This window comes from Lygodium microphyllum, chromosome 22 (genome assembly GCF_053477565.2).
Source record: "Lygodium microphyllum isolate KBCC chromosome 22, Lygodium_microphyllum_v1.1.10, whole genome shotgun sequence".
Lineage (NCBI taxonomy): Eukaryota > Viridiplantae > Streptophyta > Polypodiopsida > Schizaeales > Lygodiaceae > Lygodium > Lygodium microphyllum.
In genome coordinates, this window is record NC_141156.1 from 64,140,727 (window position 1) to 64,156,275 (window position 15,549).

The following is a 15,549-nucleotide window of genomic DNA, read 5'->3' on the forward strand; positions in this document are numbered from 1 at the left end:
ATGAGTAGACAACTATTACACAAGTGAATTAGGTTCCAAGATGGAACCTTGGACTCATAAATACAATCGTGTGAATTGGACTGACAATGACAATGACAATGACATTAATTGAAAGTGGAAAGCATCATGATATTGTATTCATCATTGTGAAAGTGATAGTTAAGTACAATGCTTCATAGAAGTTGAGTTGTTTCACTCTCCTCACTGTGCAATGGGATTCACGTCATTTCTTCCTGGAGCATATATATTTGTCTATTTCTCAACAAGCCAAAGCTAATTTACTAGCATGCTGTGATGCAAATGGTTATCATAATTTCGTTGAAACATTATCTAATATGAAAGACTTGAAGTTGCATGACATTGAGACATCCTTACTAGAAAGAGAGCAAAATTAAATCTGCTAGGAGCACTTCAATCACTACTTGTGACAATGTCTTTATCACTACAAGAAATGCAAGGCTTAAATGCAATCATTGTGGACTAACTAATCATGAAGAAAAGAATTGTAGAAACAAAGGAAAAAATCAATGCACAATTTGTAGAGGATTTAGCCACTTCAAAAGGGAGTGCTACCTTAACCAAGCAAACTATGGAAACAACCTGCTTTAAAATCATGATGTATCTAAACCAAATAAATCCAATGATGTATCTCTATCCAATGGACACCTATTCTAAATCCTACAATTGTAATGTCCACCATTTGCACCGATGATGTAGCCAAGGGGACAACTTTCCAAAACAATCCAAAGCTATTTGCTTACATCCTAGTCACACCACAAACTTATGAGTACGATAGGGGACTCATGAGGGGCAATCTTATTTTGTAATCGCATTCTTAATGATAGTAGCAATCAGTAATGACCAACCGCATATCAAGGGGGGATTTGTTAGCATATTTGATGCATATGGGAACTAGGTCTAAGAAATGTGGATGAATAAGAATAAATGAGGTGGTAATCATAGAGGTCACACACAAATGGATAGAATGCATCCCATAAGCAAAGAGAGGAAAGTGTGTCGAAGCTGAAAAGCTATAAATTCATGTACTTGCTCAACCATAAATCATCATCTTTCTTACACACATTCTTATTATATGAATGGCTCGCTCGCATACCCTCCATAATTTCATCACCAAGCAAATGCAATGTGTGACACATGCCCGCAAAAATATAATGATGCCCTTGAAGTGCTTAGCAAAGTTCATGAAGAGTTATGCAAGTCCTATGTGTGGCCAACCAAAAGTGTGAGGGACATGATAATGCCCATAAAAAAGGATAGATGTACCCTTTTTCTTTTATGTGAACGCGTATTTTTGTTCAAAGGGCATAGGATTAAACCTTAGGAAATAAAGTTTGATTAAGCTGGGCAAAAGCACGCTTGGCTAATGACTTGGCTATTGATGGGCTACATGTAAAGCAAAGATCAATAAGGAGGGTAGTTTGTCACATGGCAGCCTAAGAGTCATGCAACAAGGTAGGTTGAAGCAAGCATAACAAACAAGTCGAGAGGTGCAAGTGAAGCAAGAGGAGGAGGTTGCCAGGCAAGAAGCACGTTGGACAGGACACAAGGATGAGTTAGGTAACATCCGCGGCTATGATGTGGTATAGGTGGTAGCATGTGAGATTAGGTGACCATGAAGGATGGCTATAAGACTAGTGGGCACTTGAGGATTGTTCCCATCCATAATTAAATTGGATAGGCCATTTGCAACCTAGAGTGATACCCAACCTCTATTGACCCTTAGATTCGCATGAATTAGATAATTAATGCTAGTCCCTAGTGTCATCATTCACACTTATTGGCCAAATGACATCCTAGGGTCAAAATTGACACTAACTGACCACTAAAACCTAGTTGGCATAACTTATCACAATTTTTGCCTTTGACACCTACCACTGCATCCTTGGGATCATTGAGGCTGTTACTATGAAATAATTACCATGTGCATCACATGTGCTAAACAATCTTGAGTGGTATCCAACTTTTATTGACCCTTAGATTGGCATTAATTAGATAATCAATGCTAGTCCTTGGTCTCACCACTAACACTTATTAGCCAAACAAATGTCCTAGGGCCAAAACTAACACCAACTGACCACCAAAACCTTATTGGCATAACTTATCACAACTTTTGTCTTTAACACATACTACATCCTTAGGGTCCTTGAACCTATTACCATGAAATAATGGTCATGTGTATCGCATGTGCTAAATAACCTTGTACATATCATTAATAACTTAATCAAATGTTATTGACAAGATTAAAGCATCTTAAAATTTCACGTTTCCGTGACACAGAATTTTATCTCTTTTGATCTTGCCCAAAATTAAATATGACCATTCACAATTAAATTGGCTAAACCATTTGTAACCTTGAGTAGTATCCAATCTCTGCTGACCCTTAGATTGGCATTAATTAGATCTCAACATTGACACTTATTGGCCAAATAAATGTCTTAGGATCAAAACTGACACCTTATCACAACTTTTACCTTTGATAACTACTGCATCCTCGAGGTCCTTGAGTCAATTACCATAAAATAATTGCCATGTGTATCACATGTGCTAAACAATCTTGCACATTTGATTAATAACTTAATCAAATGTTATCAACAAGATTAAAGCATCTCAAAATTTCACATCCATGTGACAGCTTATCTAGATAGTCATCTATGAAAACCAATAGTTCTACTTGCTCTCTGTTCCTAGTTATCTAGATAAAGTTAGTGTCAATTTGGAGTATCTATGACATGGAAGATCCCATAATTTGTACCAAAAGATCATTGCTCTCAAGAGTACATTCATGACTACAAATGATGCCCCTAGCTTATAATGTGCCTAGGTCGCGACACGTTTTAGTAGTCCATCAGGTGTCTGATCTAAAAGATGCCGCCTAGCACTCCCACGGAATGTCACAGGGTTTGTCGATTAGCGACTCCGGAGTCTACCCCGCAACAAAACGTATCGGTAAACCCTATTAGGATCGACATGAATCTTCCTCGGTTTCTAATGCTCAAGTCATTCTACAGCCTTCTAGCGTCGGTCTTCAGACGATCTAAAGCTCAAGTCATTCTACAGCCTTCTAGCGTCGGTCTTCAGACGATCTACTTTGCACAGAGCATCTAAACCGAGGCCGGCTCATATCGCACTTAGTTCAAAGAGAATGGAAAACGAGAGGGATGGATTACTCAACCTATCTACCCGTAGGGTAAAGTCTCATTCCGATCCCCTAAAATGATATGAGCCAGGGTTCTACCCTACATTATCTAAGGTTAATACGTCATCGCAATTTGAATGTTGAGAAACCTCCCAAGTCTCTGGGACCACCTTGTTGTAGGACGGTCGAATCCATCGGGGGTTCCGTCCACCCGCTTCCCTTGATAGCTTTAGTTTCCTACTTACCTAAGGGCACATTAGTGGTAACACATACAAGCAGCTTCCTTAATTAGCCCGTTAGTCACATGTTCCTTTACGTAATTTTATGTACTGACACGAAAGCAGTTCAAACAAATTCCTTGAAAATAAACTTTATATTAAAATTTCAACTGAGATACAAATCCCGTCCATAAAACGATTCCCACAATCCGTAAGGATGCGTCTTATTTTCCTCCAAGTTTCCGCCCTTACACTAGTAACAGGGCCTCGAGATTCCTTCCCGAGTCACATAGACCATCTAAGTAGAACCTGAAGGCAAGGGATTTATAGCCAAAGTCTCCCCTGGCATCCGAGCATCCTCCTACGAACAGAAGTTTCTACGGAGAGATCTCTCACGATGGGTTCGGTCCACATTCCCAATGTGGCTATCAAAAACCCCCTTGGATAGGGTTAGGGGCTAGCTGAGGTACTCAACACACCTTTCCCAGGTGTTTCAACCTGAATCCAATTTGAAGGATTTTCTTCTTATCTTTTGCTTTGTTAGATGAGTCATTTTCTAAACAAGTGTTCCTAAGTATAAACACAAGCAAAAGTGCACAATATGTACTAGACAATTCTTTGTTCTCTTTGCCAGAGAAAATTCCGATTTGATGCGATAGCATCTAGTCTCGGCTTTAACCCCGTTATTGTTTGAGATTTCCAAAGATAATATAATTTAATTTTCTCATTCTTTTGAATGAAGGAGTATCCTTGCAATGTTGATTGCAATTTGGGACATTGGCTTCCCTACAACGAAACCCTACGTATTCATTTGAACTAGGGTGTCGCTAATTCATATAGTTACTTAAGGACTTTGAATTCCTTTCAACTTTAAGCAAGATGGGCCTTGAGAAGAATCCTTCCAACTTCTAACACTTTAGGATTTGAAATTCTTTCAACTTCCTAGGAACCCTACTTATTCTATCACAAGTTCAATCTATGTTTTGTGAGATGTAATAGGATTTCCTATTATTTCAACCAAGCAAATGGATACGGATGCAAAAAATCTATCTGGCTTAATTGTAGTTTAATACGTATTCTTGAAACTTTTTATATATATATTAGCATGAAATTTTCATGCAATTTATGTGCAATTTAACTGCTAAGTGCAAATTTAATCAATCACCTGATATGAATGCGATGAATAAAATTTTCCTAGTACGCTCATTATCTCAAAACATACTCAATTAAGTTGTGATAATTAATGTAAATATTCTTTTCTCCCAATTTATTTTTCTCGATACAACGGGGTGCACCTAATTCATAAGAGATGCGTTTTCCGTAGTTGCGATTCCTTGGTTCGCGGTCCCGTTGGTTGTGATGAGAGTTTCAGCATTTGGAGAGATCTTTCGCTTGGGGGCCATCGTCCGCAAGTAGATTTGAGAGATAAAGAATGAGAAATGAATTTGAGATGTAAGAGTGTAAGAGAAAATGGCTTAGTCGAAGATCGAGATAGGGGCAATTGAGCGAACTCTCTCCCTCGCAGCCTCTCGGGGTAACTCTCTCTCTCTCTCTCTCAAGCTCCTCGCAATCTCTTGGAGGGGTATTCTTCTACCTCTCTCTCACAGCCTCTTGGGGTCTCCTTGTGCTTCTCTAACTACTCCCCACGCCTCATATTTATAGCTAAACAAGAGAAGAAGGATTGCAATTGAGAAGAAGAGCTCTTTATGGAGGGGATCTTAAAAAAATCAGCAATTTGATGCTCAAATCACAAGCTAGTATATTGCAAGCATGTGAGAAATGTTCTGCCACTAGCCCATACTCATCCTGTGCCCTTCCATTAAATTGCATCCCTAACCATGGTGAAGAAGGACGATTGTGTTGATCTAAAGGCCCGTAGAGGCCAAAAAGGTGGTTGTCCTAGCAAATCATAGAACTATCTTCCATAGTCAAGCCAAGTACCTAGTGATGTAATTTGTATGGGGGGTTGTTTTTCATGAAACATCTTCCATGCACTCTTGCTAACCCATCCCAAAAATAAAGGATGTCTCTGCTTCTGCTTTAGTTAAGTACTCATTGCTTATTCCGCACAAGGCATTTGAAGAATGTCCTTGCTTGACAATGTGTCTACGTGCCTAGCTCCACTTCTCTCTGTAAGCTAGCCCAAGTGACTACACTCATAATCATATCAACTATTGAAAGAATAGATTGATAATGAGAGAGAGAGAGTTCTCTTGTAAGTACATACAAATTGAAAGAAATAGATTGATAATGATAGTTAAGGTAAATGTGATGAAAATACAAGTGATAGGGCCTAAATACATGGGCTAGGCTATGTGAAATCAGCCTTCCTCCTCGGATAGGGTGATAAATAACCTGATTAAGCACTATTTACAGCAAGCATTAAATTCACATAAACTGAAAATGCACACTTTACTACACAATCTGGGACATTGGACAGCCTATTGGCCCCAAAATTAGCACTCCTTGTGGTATTTATTTAACTTTTATTACAAATCGATAGAGTACAAGAGAAATCCTCTGACCTCCTCTGCTAATCCAAGTGTCTCTTGCTATTAAAACTGACAAACAAGCCTCCAAACCAATTTTTCCCTTGGTTTACTTGGGGATTGGCCTTTACCTTGCTCCTTGAAAGATAAATTCAACCCTAAATCTAATATTGGCTGGCTAGCCTTTTGAATCTCCCTGAAATTCCTTAATTTTAGCTGCTTGAATTCAAGTTCTAGACCCTCAATTCTGAGCATGCATCCTGAGGTGGTTGTCAAAACTCTAATTTCTGTTGTAAATTAGGATTTATAGCAAAGATTGACTAAAGTCTCTTTTTGCGATGGCTTAAACTACTAGAAAATGTTGAGATAACTTGAGAGATGGTTAGGGAATGAGAGAATGCTCTAGAGAGAGAAATTTCAGAGTTCCATCACAAGAAACACTGAAAAGCTACTGCTGTCCTACTGTTCAAACAGCCATGAAAGTTGTCACCTACAGGTTAGGCCTATCAAAAAGATTGTTGCCCCCTCTTATATGATATTATCAGCACTAGAAGGACCTTGGACTACTATCACCTACTCTTGAAAGGCTCCAAATTGTTGTCACTTGCTATAGGACTGATCCTTGGTGGCTACAAATCACATCATCAACCTCTCCTTGCTCTCTAACAACCTTTTTCTATCTCACAAATGCTAGAATAGACTTCCATCAACCCCTTAAAACGTTTTTTTCACTTGTGTAGGCAAGTTTTGCCAAGTGGCAACCTTCTAATCCCATTTTTCACCATTATCCAACTTATAAGGTTAATTTTCAGAATATTAATTTTGAAAATTAACATAATTATTATTCTAGTGCTCGAAAAATAAATTTCACCAACCAATAATTAAATAGGCTAGGCCAATTTGTCTTTCAAGTATCCCTTAGCAATTATTGACCCTTAGACCGGCATTGATTAATTAATTAATGCTGAGTCTCTAATGTCCATTGACATTAGTAGCCAATAAATTGGTATAGGTCCAAATCTCACACCAAGTACCACCTAGTATCTTTCATATATAACTTATTACAACTTTTGTTTTTAACATCCATTACATCCTTGGGGTCCTTGGCCTGTTACCATGAAATAACTGCCATGTGCATCACATGTGCAAAACAACCTTGCACATTTGATAATAACTTAATTAAATGTTCTCGATAAGATTAAAGCATCTCAAAATTTCACGTCCCCATGACACTATGTAACTAACCCTTTGACCCTTATTTAATGATCAGTGTTGTAAAAGGTGTCCACACCTAAACACACACTTTTACACGCAATAATGTGTGTTCACACATGAGGGTAAGTAAATACACCCAGAAATTGGTTGCCCACGCTGCAGCAGACAAAGTAAAATTGATCACCAAGAAAACAGTTTGAGGGTAGACAGTCCACAGTAGGAAACAGCACCCAAGGCCCAAACATAGACATCTCATACCATGTCAAAAGTGGATGCAACGATGCAAGTGATAGAAGACTCCTGTAATAGACTGCACAACACTAGAGACTGCGACCGAAGATAGAACTAGAAGAAAACAAGAACACTACAAAAAGAGAGCACAATTGAATGCTCAGGAAATGGAATCCATATACCAAGAATTGAGACAATTGTGTATAACAATGAGTTCATAGCATTGGCATCGGCTCCCTCTCTCCGACAGGACTTGCAAGTGACGAATAAGTAAGGAGGAAATCAATGAACCAATAGGAAAAATATGCCAATATCAAGATCACATCAGCCAACATCTAGGCCAATAAAGTAATCAGGTTGGCCATAAGAATAATGACAAAAACCTAAAAAACAAACACAAAAAAAATGCACATAATAAACTATTGTGCGTAGGCCATTAAACCACACACAAACTCACTCATGAGCTTACTAATCTACTAACACCTACTACTTATGAGAAGTAAAAGAAGAGTAAGAAGCTAGGGAAAAGAATAAGTGTTTCACGTGTAAGCAGATGGGGCATAGCGTCAAGAATTGCCCCAAGAATCTTGACTCAAAGGACGAAACTTTCAAGGCAAGAGTCCAGATTATGAAGGCAACCACATCTTCATCCATCACAACTTCTACCATGAAGATAGCACCCTTGGGAGACATGGACTCTTCTTCCTTTGGCCATCATAATCTCATGCTTGCACACATGATGGTCATGGGCCGTTCAATACTTTGCTTGGTGGACGAAGGAGCATCTAAGAATTTGATCCAAGACATGTTTGTTAAGAAATATGGTCTACAGTACTCATTAGTATGGCACAACCCATTGGGCAAGCTTTTTAGCCTTAGAAGAAGACCACAGGTAAGAAATACCACTTAAGGGAGCAAGTGGAGGATGTAGCCAGCCTGATAGAAAATTTGGAGCTTCAAGATACTCAGAAGGTGGCTCCTCTTCTCAATGTTGACATGATTTTAGGGCAGGCATGGCTCTATGACCACATGGGATTGGTGGATTTGTTAGCCAAGTGTACATGTCATGGATGAGTCTATGCAATGAGGTGCATTTCAACAGTTTGTGCTAGTCATATTTTTTAGTGGACGACCTGATTTAGGGCACCAGTTTATGGTTGGCTGACTAGTCATGATGTCTGGCACACTTCCTACATAGGCAGACTTCCTCCTCCAATCAATTACTCCAATTATCCTTCAAATACTGATCCTTCAGTACTATTGCGTCCTAGTGCACACTACTAGTGACTCAATGCATAAGCCTTTGTGCTATTCTTGTGCCTTGGTATATGGATTCCGTTTGCCAACAATATTCTCTTTGGGTTCTTATGTTCTTTACAATGTTTTCCTTTGTTCTTTGTATTCTTGTGGTCTATAACAGCAATGACTTTTTGCTCCCATTGCTGCCCACTATTTTGACACAATAGCAGAGCCTGTTCCACTTGGTTCTAGCACTGCCTACAATTTGCAACTAGTGTTTTCACGTTTGTTCATGAGAAGACTGCACCACGAGCTTGCATTTTGCTGCTGATCACTTTGTGGCAAGTCCAAGTAAATGTTCTTGTGCAAGGCGGCAGTTTTCAGCCCCAGGTGATGACCCGATAATGCTACCAACCTGCCTGCATTTTCCTGATCCTATTTATGCTTGTGATCTACTGATATTTTCCTGTTGTGTTTGTGTTTGGAACATATTCATTGCCATTTTTGATAGACCTGCTATCAATTGCTCATTTCGTTTGTGTTTTCAGCCTCATTTTCTTAGCAGATGGATCACATGTGCTAGTTGTCGTGCTTCTATCACTACTCTCTTCCCTTTTGGTTCCTCCTAACTTTTAAACTTTAGGCTGAGTCTTGGCACATACCTATCTCTCTAACCCTCTTGCTTTATTTCATCTTCTCTACATCTCATCTTCAATAGTACCTCTGTGGTGTCTTACGCATGAAAAGCTTCTCCCTTTTGGTTCCTCCTATCTTTTAAACTTTAGGCTGAGTCTTGGCACATACCTATCTCTCTAACCCTCTTGCTTTATTTTATATTCCCTACATCTCATCTACAATAGTACCTTTGTGGTGTCCTACTAATGTCAAGCTTGAAGGCATTGACTACTTACCTTGGAGCTCTTCTAGAGTCTTGGTTTGTGCAATTTAAGGAGAGGATGTCATTTCTAGCTAGTGCACCAAATGTTCACGCTATTGCTTCAAAGAGGCATGCATGCAAAAGAAGAAAAAAGCACAATATTACCATCGGGGCAAGAAGGGGTATCTTCAAAAGGAATGTAAGAAGGTATTAGTAGCACAGTGGAAGGAGGAGGAGGAGGAGGAGAAGAAGAAAAAGAAGGATTCCTTCGATGAGTCATCATCTTCAAATTCATATTCCAACTTAGACCCTCTAACAAAGGCAAAAACCAAGGCTTCAAAGGGCTCCTCTTCTGTGGTGAAGGCAAAGGTCATTAAGGCTTCCCCTACCACCTTCTAGCCCTAGTGTGTTGGCATCCCTTACGATTCTTTAATGCCAGAGAGGAAGTGTGAGAGGCTGGTGGTAGTGGAGCATCTTAGCCTCGTTGATATGCAAGTGCAATGAAGCTGAATGCGGCTTCCCATACGCATTTTTGAAGTCTAGTAAGTTTTAAAATCCTAGAGCCAGGATTGACATTCAAGTTCATGCTAAGATGTTTCGCTTGATAGAGAGTGGTCTTTGTTCCTAGCCCTAGGTCACATGAAGGGACACTTTGGCAGTCTAGCCAAAGGTGGAGAATCCATGGTCATGATGTGCTTTCCATGAAGCTAGTTTGTGACAAGCATCGAGAGTTATTGTGACTACTTTTTGTGGTCAAGGATTGATAGGATCAACATCAACATCAATGTTCTCCTAAGGCACCTTGGTGGTGGCTTGATCATCCATTCTGTAGGTATCCATGGTCCTATTTGCAGCCAATTGGCTGCTAGTCAGCCGGTTTCGCTAGCCACTCTAATTATTTTATTGGCATATTTCATGCTATTTATGGTCAACTTGCCCATCTCACTTGTCATTCAAGTGGTGGAGAGAGAGATCGGCCCAAGGAGATACTTTGACAGTCCGTTTGTATATCTGACTTCTTCATTTCAGCATTCATTGACTGTAGATTTCTGTGTCCTTCTACCTCTTTTCTCTCTCTCTTCTCTCGTGTTCGTTATCTTTTAGTCTTGTCCATACGCTTCCGTATTCAATGCATTGAGACAAGCTGATCATCAAAAGTTAAGAAAGGCTAGGTGACACCAAAGGAGGTATATGCTGATGTAGAGCAGCTTGCTGAACTTGAAAATGAGAGCAGCATGGTAAAGAAAATGGTAACAGCTGATAGTGTCAATAGATGAGCAACAAATGTAACCTGGTCTAACCGCCAAGCAACTAGCAGCAGCTAGAAACAAGTTGCCTGATGAATGGCACCAATCGCTAGGGCTGGACAACCACCAAAAAGGGAGGCTTGATGGCTAAAATCTGCATGACAAATGATGACATGCAAAAAAGGGATAAACTGAGTGGTATGGGCAGCCTCTATTTATAGATGTGGATCCTCCCAAAGTTTGGTGCTTTGCTTATGGGACATAGAAACTTTAGTAATCTTTGAGTTATCGGGTTGTTTTAATGAGTTGACGAAGATTTAAGGTGGAATGCATATTTTCTGAGCTTACACCTCCTCTCAAGCCCAATTGGAACCAAAAAAAAACTGCAAGCATAGCTCAGCCCATAATATCCTAAAGCATCCCATCCCAAAGCAACCAAGACATCAGTCCAAGGTTGCATGTTGGTTGCCCAAGGACCTACCAAGACTACAAAGGCAATGGTTATCTCACCTTGAGAGTCCAAAAGGTCACCCTAGAGAGATCAAGGCATCAGACAAAGGGTAATCGTCAACTACCCAAAAGCCTACCGGAACTTGTGAAGGTAATGAAACCACCTTGATCTCCTTTTTTTGGGGGGGAAAAGATAATTGTCTCCATGGGGGAAATGAAGGGATGGTCAAATCCAACATCAAAAAATTGAAGACTATATGAACTACCCATCCACTGTGTCAATGATGAAGAAAATGGTAAAAAGGTATGAAAGTATGGTGGTAAGAGAGCCACCAATGGAAATAAGTCAAGATCCACTCAGGGGTACACTACACAATGAGATGCATTGATGAATGCTATATGATAAGAATGCACACATAGCAAGGTTCCACTTGGATAGTGTCCCTCATAGGGAAATTGTTCACTTGCACAAGAGGCCTTTACAATGCTCAATTGTCCAAGAAAGGTACTGCCAATGGATGCAGTCGCGGCCTCCTATTATTTCTTACCCGGAAGAAACTAGGCCTTAGTACAACACTCCTTGTTTACATGGCCCAAATAATGGCAATGTGTGCAAAATCTATTCTTCTTAGGAAGTTTCTACCAAATGGATTTGGTTTCTTTCATGTCTTTGGTTTCATCTGAGAAAGGGGTGCCACTCTTGTTTTGAGTGGCCTTCCTAGCTTGAGAGTTCTTACCACCTCCAATGTTTCCCTTCATAGAAGCGGTTACCAAAGCCCCCTCTAAATAGAGAAACATGAAAGAACTACGAAGATATGCCACGGTTTGTACAGAGAAAACATAGAATGTATGGGTACAACTAAAACACAATAACTCAAGTAATAATGCAATATGCAAAACACAAAAACACAAAAACATAGAATGTATGGATACAACTAAAACACAATAACTCGAGTAATAATGCAATATGCAAAACACAAAAACACAAACACAAACAAAGAAGAAGGAGAAATCTGAAGTAAATGAAGTAAAGAATGTACAAGATGTTCAAGGGTAGAGCTGTCCAACAGCTGGTGGCTCTCATGGGAGCGGGCTGAGGGAGTAGTCAAAGTCTGAGGTCCACTGGAGATGGAATGTGAGTGCTGTAAGTTGGAGCTGAAATAATCCTAAGAAGAAGAGGACAACAGGCTGGTAACCAAAATGCAATTGCCCAGAGGCTATATCTAGCTGAATGCAGTAGTGCACTATCCAAATGTGCTGGAATCTGATCACCTAAGGCTGAGAATAGTCAACCAACAGCTGAATAAGGGGGAGCTGATGCAAGGTGGCCTACTGAGCATGAAAAAACAGGCTGGAAAACTGGCACTGATAGGGCAGCAGCTGACATCATCAAGGCTAGCTGAAAAACACAAGCTGCTGGAGGAGAAAACATGTGACAGCTGTACTGACATGGCAGATCTACAACAAATGCAGCCTATATTGGGATCAAAAAGTGACTGGCAGCAGCAGAAAACCGGTCGCCAAGTGAGGGCTGCAGCCAATGGAGGCTGGAGAGCTGGTGAATGTGGGCTGTAGGCTGAAAAGCAGGTGTTCACAACAGGAGAGAGAGTGTGGATTGATGTGACCTGCAAAATGAGATAGGCTGAATGGTGGGTAGCCTATCTATTTATAGACAAGTGGATCCTCCCAAATTAGGGTTTGGCCTAAGGAACACAAAACTCTCTAGGATTGTGTTTCTTTTTAATGAAGATTTTTGGTAATTACATGGTTTGGGACTGTTTAAAAGTACTAATTAGTTTGTAACACATTTTAAGCTCAACACTCCCTCTCAAGCCCAAAACCAAAACCAAAAAGCTCAAGCTCATTTTGACCCTAAGGCATCCCATCCCAAAGCAGCCAAGGCATCAAACAAAGGGTGCACGTTGACTGCCCAATGGCCTACCAAGATTATAAAGGCAATGTACCAAGGGAATCCAAGTGATCACCTTGGAGAGGCCAAAAGTATTGGACAAACAATGCTCGTTGGCTGCCCCGTGAAACCAGCCTTCCTTCCGTAGATGGGTGGTAATTCCCTGATTACAACCTAGTTACAACAATAACATTTATTACAAAACTGAGAAATGCAAATTAACTCACAATCTTGGACAACGGACATCTTGTTGGCCCCAAAACTCGCACCCCTTATGGTACTTCTTTAACTTAATTAAAGAAGAGGTTGATGTACAATGGGATTTTCCCAATCCCTTTCAGTATTCCAACTCCCTTTACTGTTCAAAATGACCAACAAGTCTTCAATCCAAAATGACCAAATGGTTTTTTCAGTATTTTTCATAATTAAATATTAATTTTCAATCTTTAAATACTGAAAATTAATCTAATAATTGTTTTAGTGTCCAAAAAAATCACCTAACTGATCAATAATTAAATTGGCTAGCAAACTTTCATTTCCAAGTGTCTCTATGCCATGTTTAACCATCAGATTGGCGTTACGTACCATTAAACACCACTTCTCTAGTATCACCAACAACTAACACTTATGGCCAAATGAATAACCTAGGCCAACAACTCGCACCAGATACCACCAAATACTTGTATAGCATAACTTATAACAACTTTTGCCTTTGAAATCCCATGATTTTCTTGGGTCTCAAGCTCATAAATTTACTGTCTTTGCACCATCTTTGACTATCAAATTGACATTAGGTACCATTAAACACTACTTCTCTAGTAGCACCAACCGACACTTATGACTAAATGAATGGCCTAGGCTAACAACTAGCACCAGATACCACAAAACACTTATGTAGCATAACTTATAACAACTTTTGCCTTTGACATCCCATGATTTTCTCGGGTCCCGAGCTCATAAATTTACTCTAACCCCAATTACACCTCACATATGTAACATTTGCTTAATCATGTGATTAAAAATTAATCCACATGTTAAGTGAAGTTTCAAAAATACATGTCCTCATGATAGTCCTCCCCCTTAAAATCTTTGCAATTGTCCTCAATTGCACTGTCAGATACAACAAAAGTAAAATAGTGGATAGGGATTTCTACAAGGCATCATAGTTAACATGACATTGCGCACTATTGCTCAACCATTCCATATACCCAACACATGCTGAAAATTACCAATCAACATAACATAACATAACATAAGACTCACAAAGAATCTTAGAAACATTGCCAAATTATCACGTGACATGTCTATTTCTCATAAGCTCAACTCATCTGGCAAAACCAAACCACAGCATAACATAAACCATGGCTAAAATATCAATGGCATCATAACATATGTTGTTGTCCACAAAACCAACCGAATACCACTAAATATTAATGATTATACACTCAAAACCAGCATTTGTTAACCAATCTCGATGATCATTAATCAATGCAAATGTACAGTTTCAAAATTGCAGTGAAAACCATACCCATATGCATACCAAACATAGTAACTAGTACACTAATGAATAGTGATCTCCTAGCAAACATATTGTCAGCTACAGTATCTTGAATATATGTTAAATACATCTCAGATCCACTACATCTAGAGTTGTCCATCACTAAGAAGCGGAGGTGCTAGCTCTCTCACAAGCATCAGATAATACTCTGGAATCCTCCTTTGCTGAACCTGATTGAATCCGAACTAAAGTCGACTCTAGCTAGAAAGCATCAAGGTAGAGCTCCAACCATTGAGGATGGTTTGCCAAGTCATCCTCTTGTATCCATTTGGCATCCATTGGTGAATAATTGTGCAACTTCACCAAGTATCTTCTAGAAACCTTACCCCTTCTTCAATCTTGGTACTACCTAAGTACTAGTCTCCTCTACCAGCATCCCAAAAATCATGATCTTCCGCTCTTTGTGTACCAAAATCTGCTCCAATACCAATATTTCATTGAGCTCCTCAAAGTTAAACTGAATTTCAACAAATACATCCTCTAGCACATCACCATGAAAAGGCTTAGCCAAGCTCACATGAAAGGCATTGTATATCCGCCAGTTTCAAGGCAATTTCAATCTATAACATGCATCAGTGATTCTCTCCAACACTTGAAATGGCCCATAGTATCTCATAGACAACTTTGGATACAGTCACTTCTCTTTGCCCTTCATTTTTTTAAAAAAGTCGTACCTTTTCAAAATACAACAATACATAATCGCCCTCTGCAAAGTTCAAAGCACACATATGATGATCAACTGCCCTAATTTTCAACTTTACTTTCAAATTTACCCTTTTTCTCAACCTTGGCCTCAATGGCATGTGGGTTGGCATCACTATCTCAAAATCGTACATTCTTTCCACGCAACAATGTATCGGCTATATTAGCAATTTCTATAAGCTGAGACATACTAGAAATAGTGGACTTAATGCAAAAATCCTAAATACCCCTTGGCAAACCACAAATATACTTCTCCA

At 39.5% G+C, this 15,549-nt stretch overlaps 1 protein-coding gene across 8 annotated transcripts in view; it reads right to left on the bottom strand.

Annotated features, from left to right (window-relative positions):
* Positions 1–15,549, bottom strand: part of LOC148017235 (uncharacterized) — a 56,927-nt gene that overhangs the window by 7,267 nt on the left and 34,111 nt on the right. For 3 of the 8 annotated variants that reach the window (XM_087663233.1, XM_087663234.1, XM_087663237.1), the window contains exon 2: positions 14,296–14,360. The exons of the other annotated variants lie outside the window; for them this stretch is intronic. The gene's annotated coding sequence lies outside the window, so the exon portion shown is untranslated. The remainder of the gene's footprint in view (positions 1–14,295; positions 14,361–15,549) is intronic. 8 annotated transcript variants of the gene reach the window in all.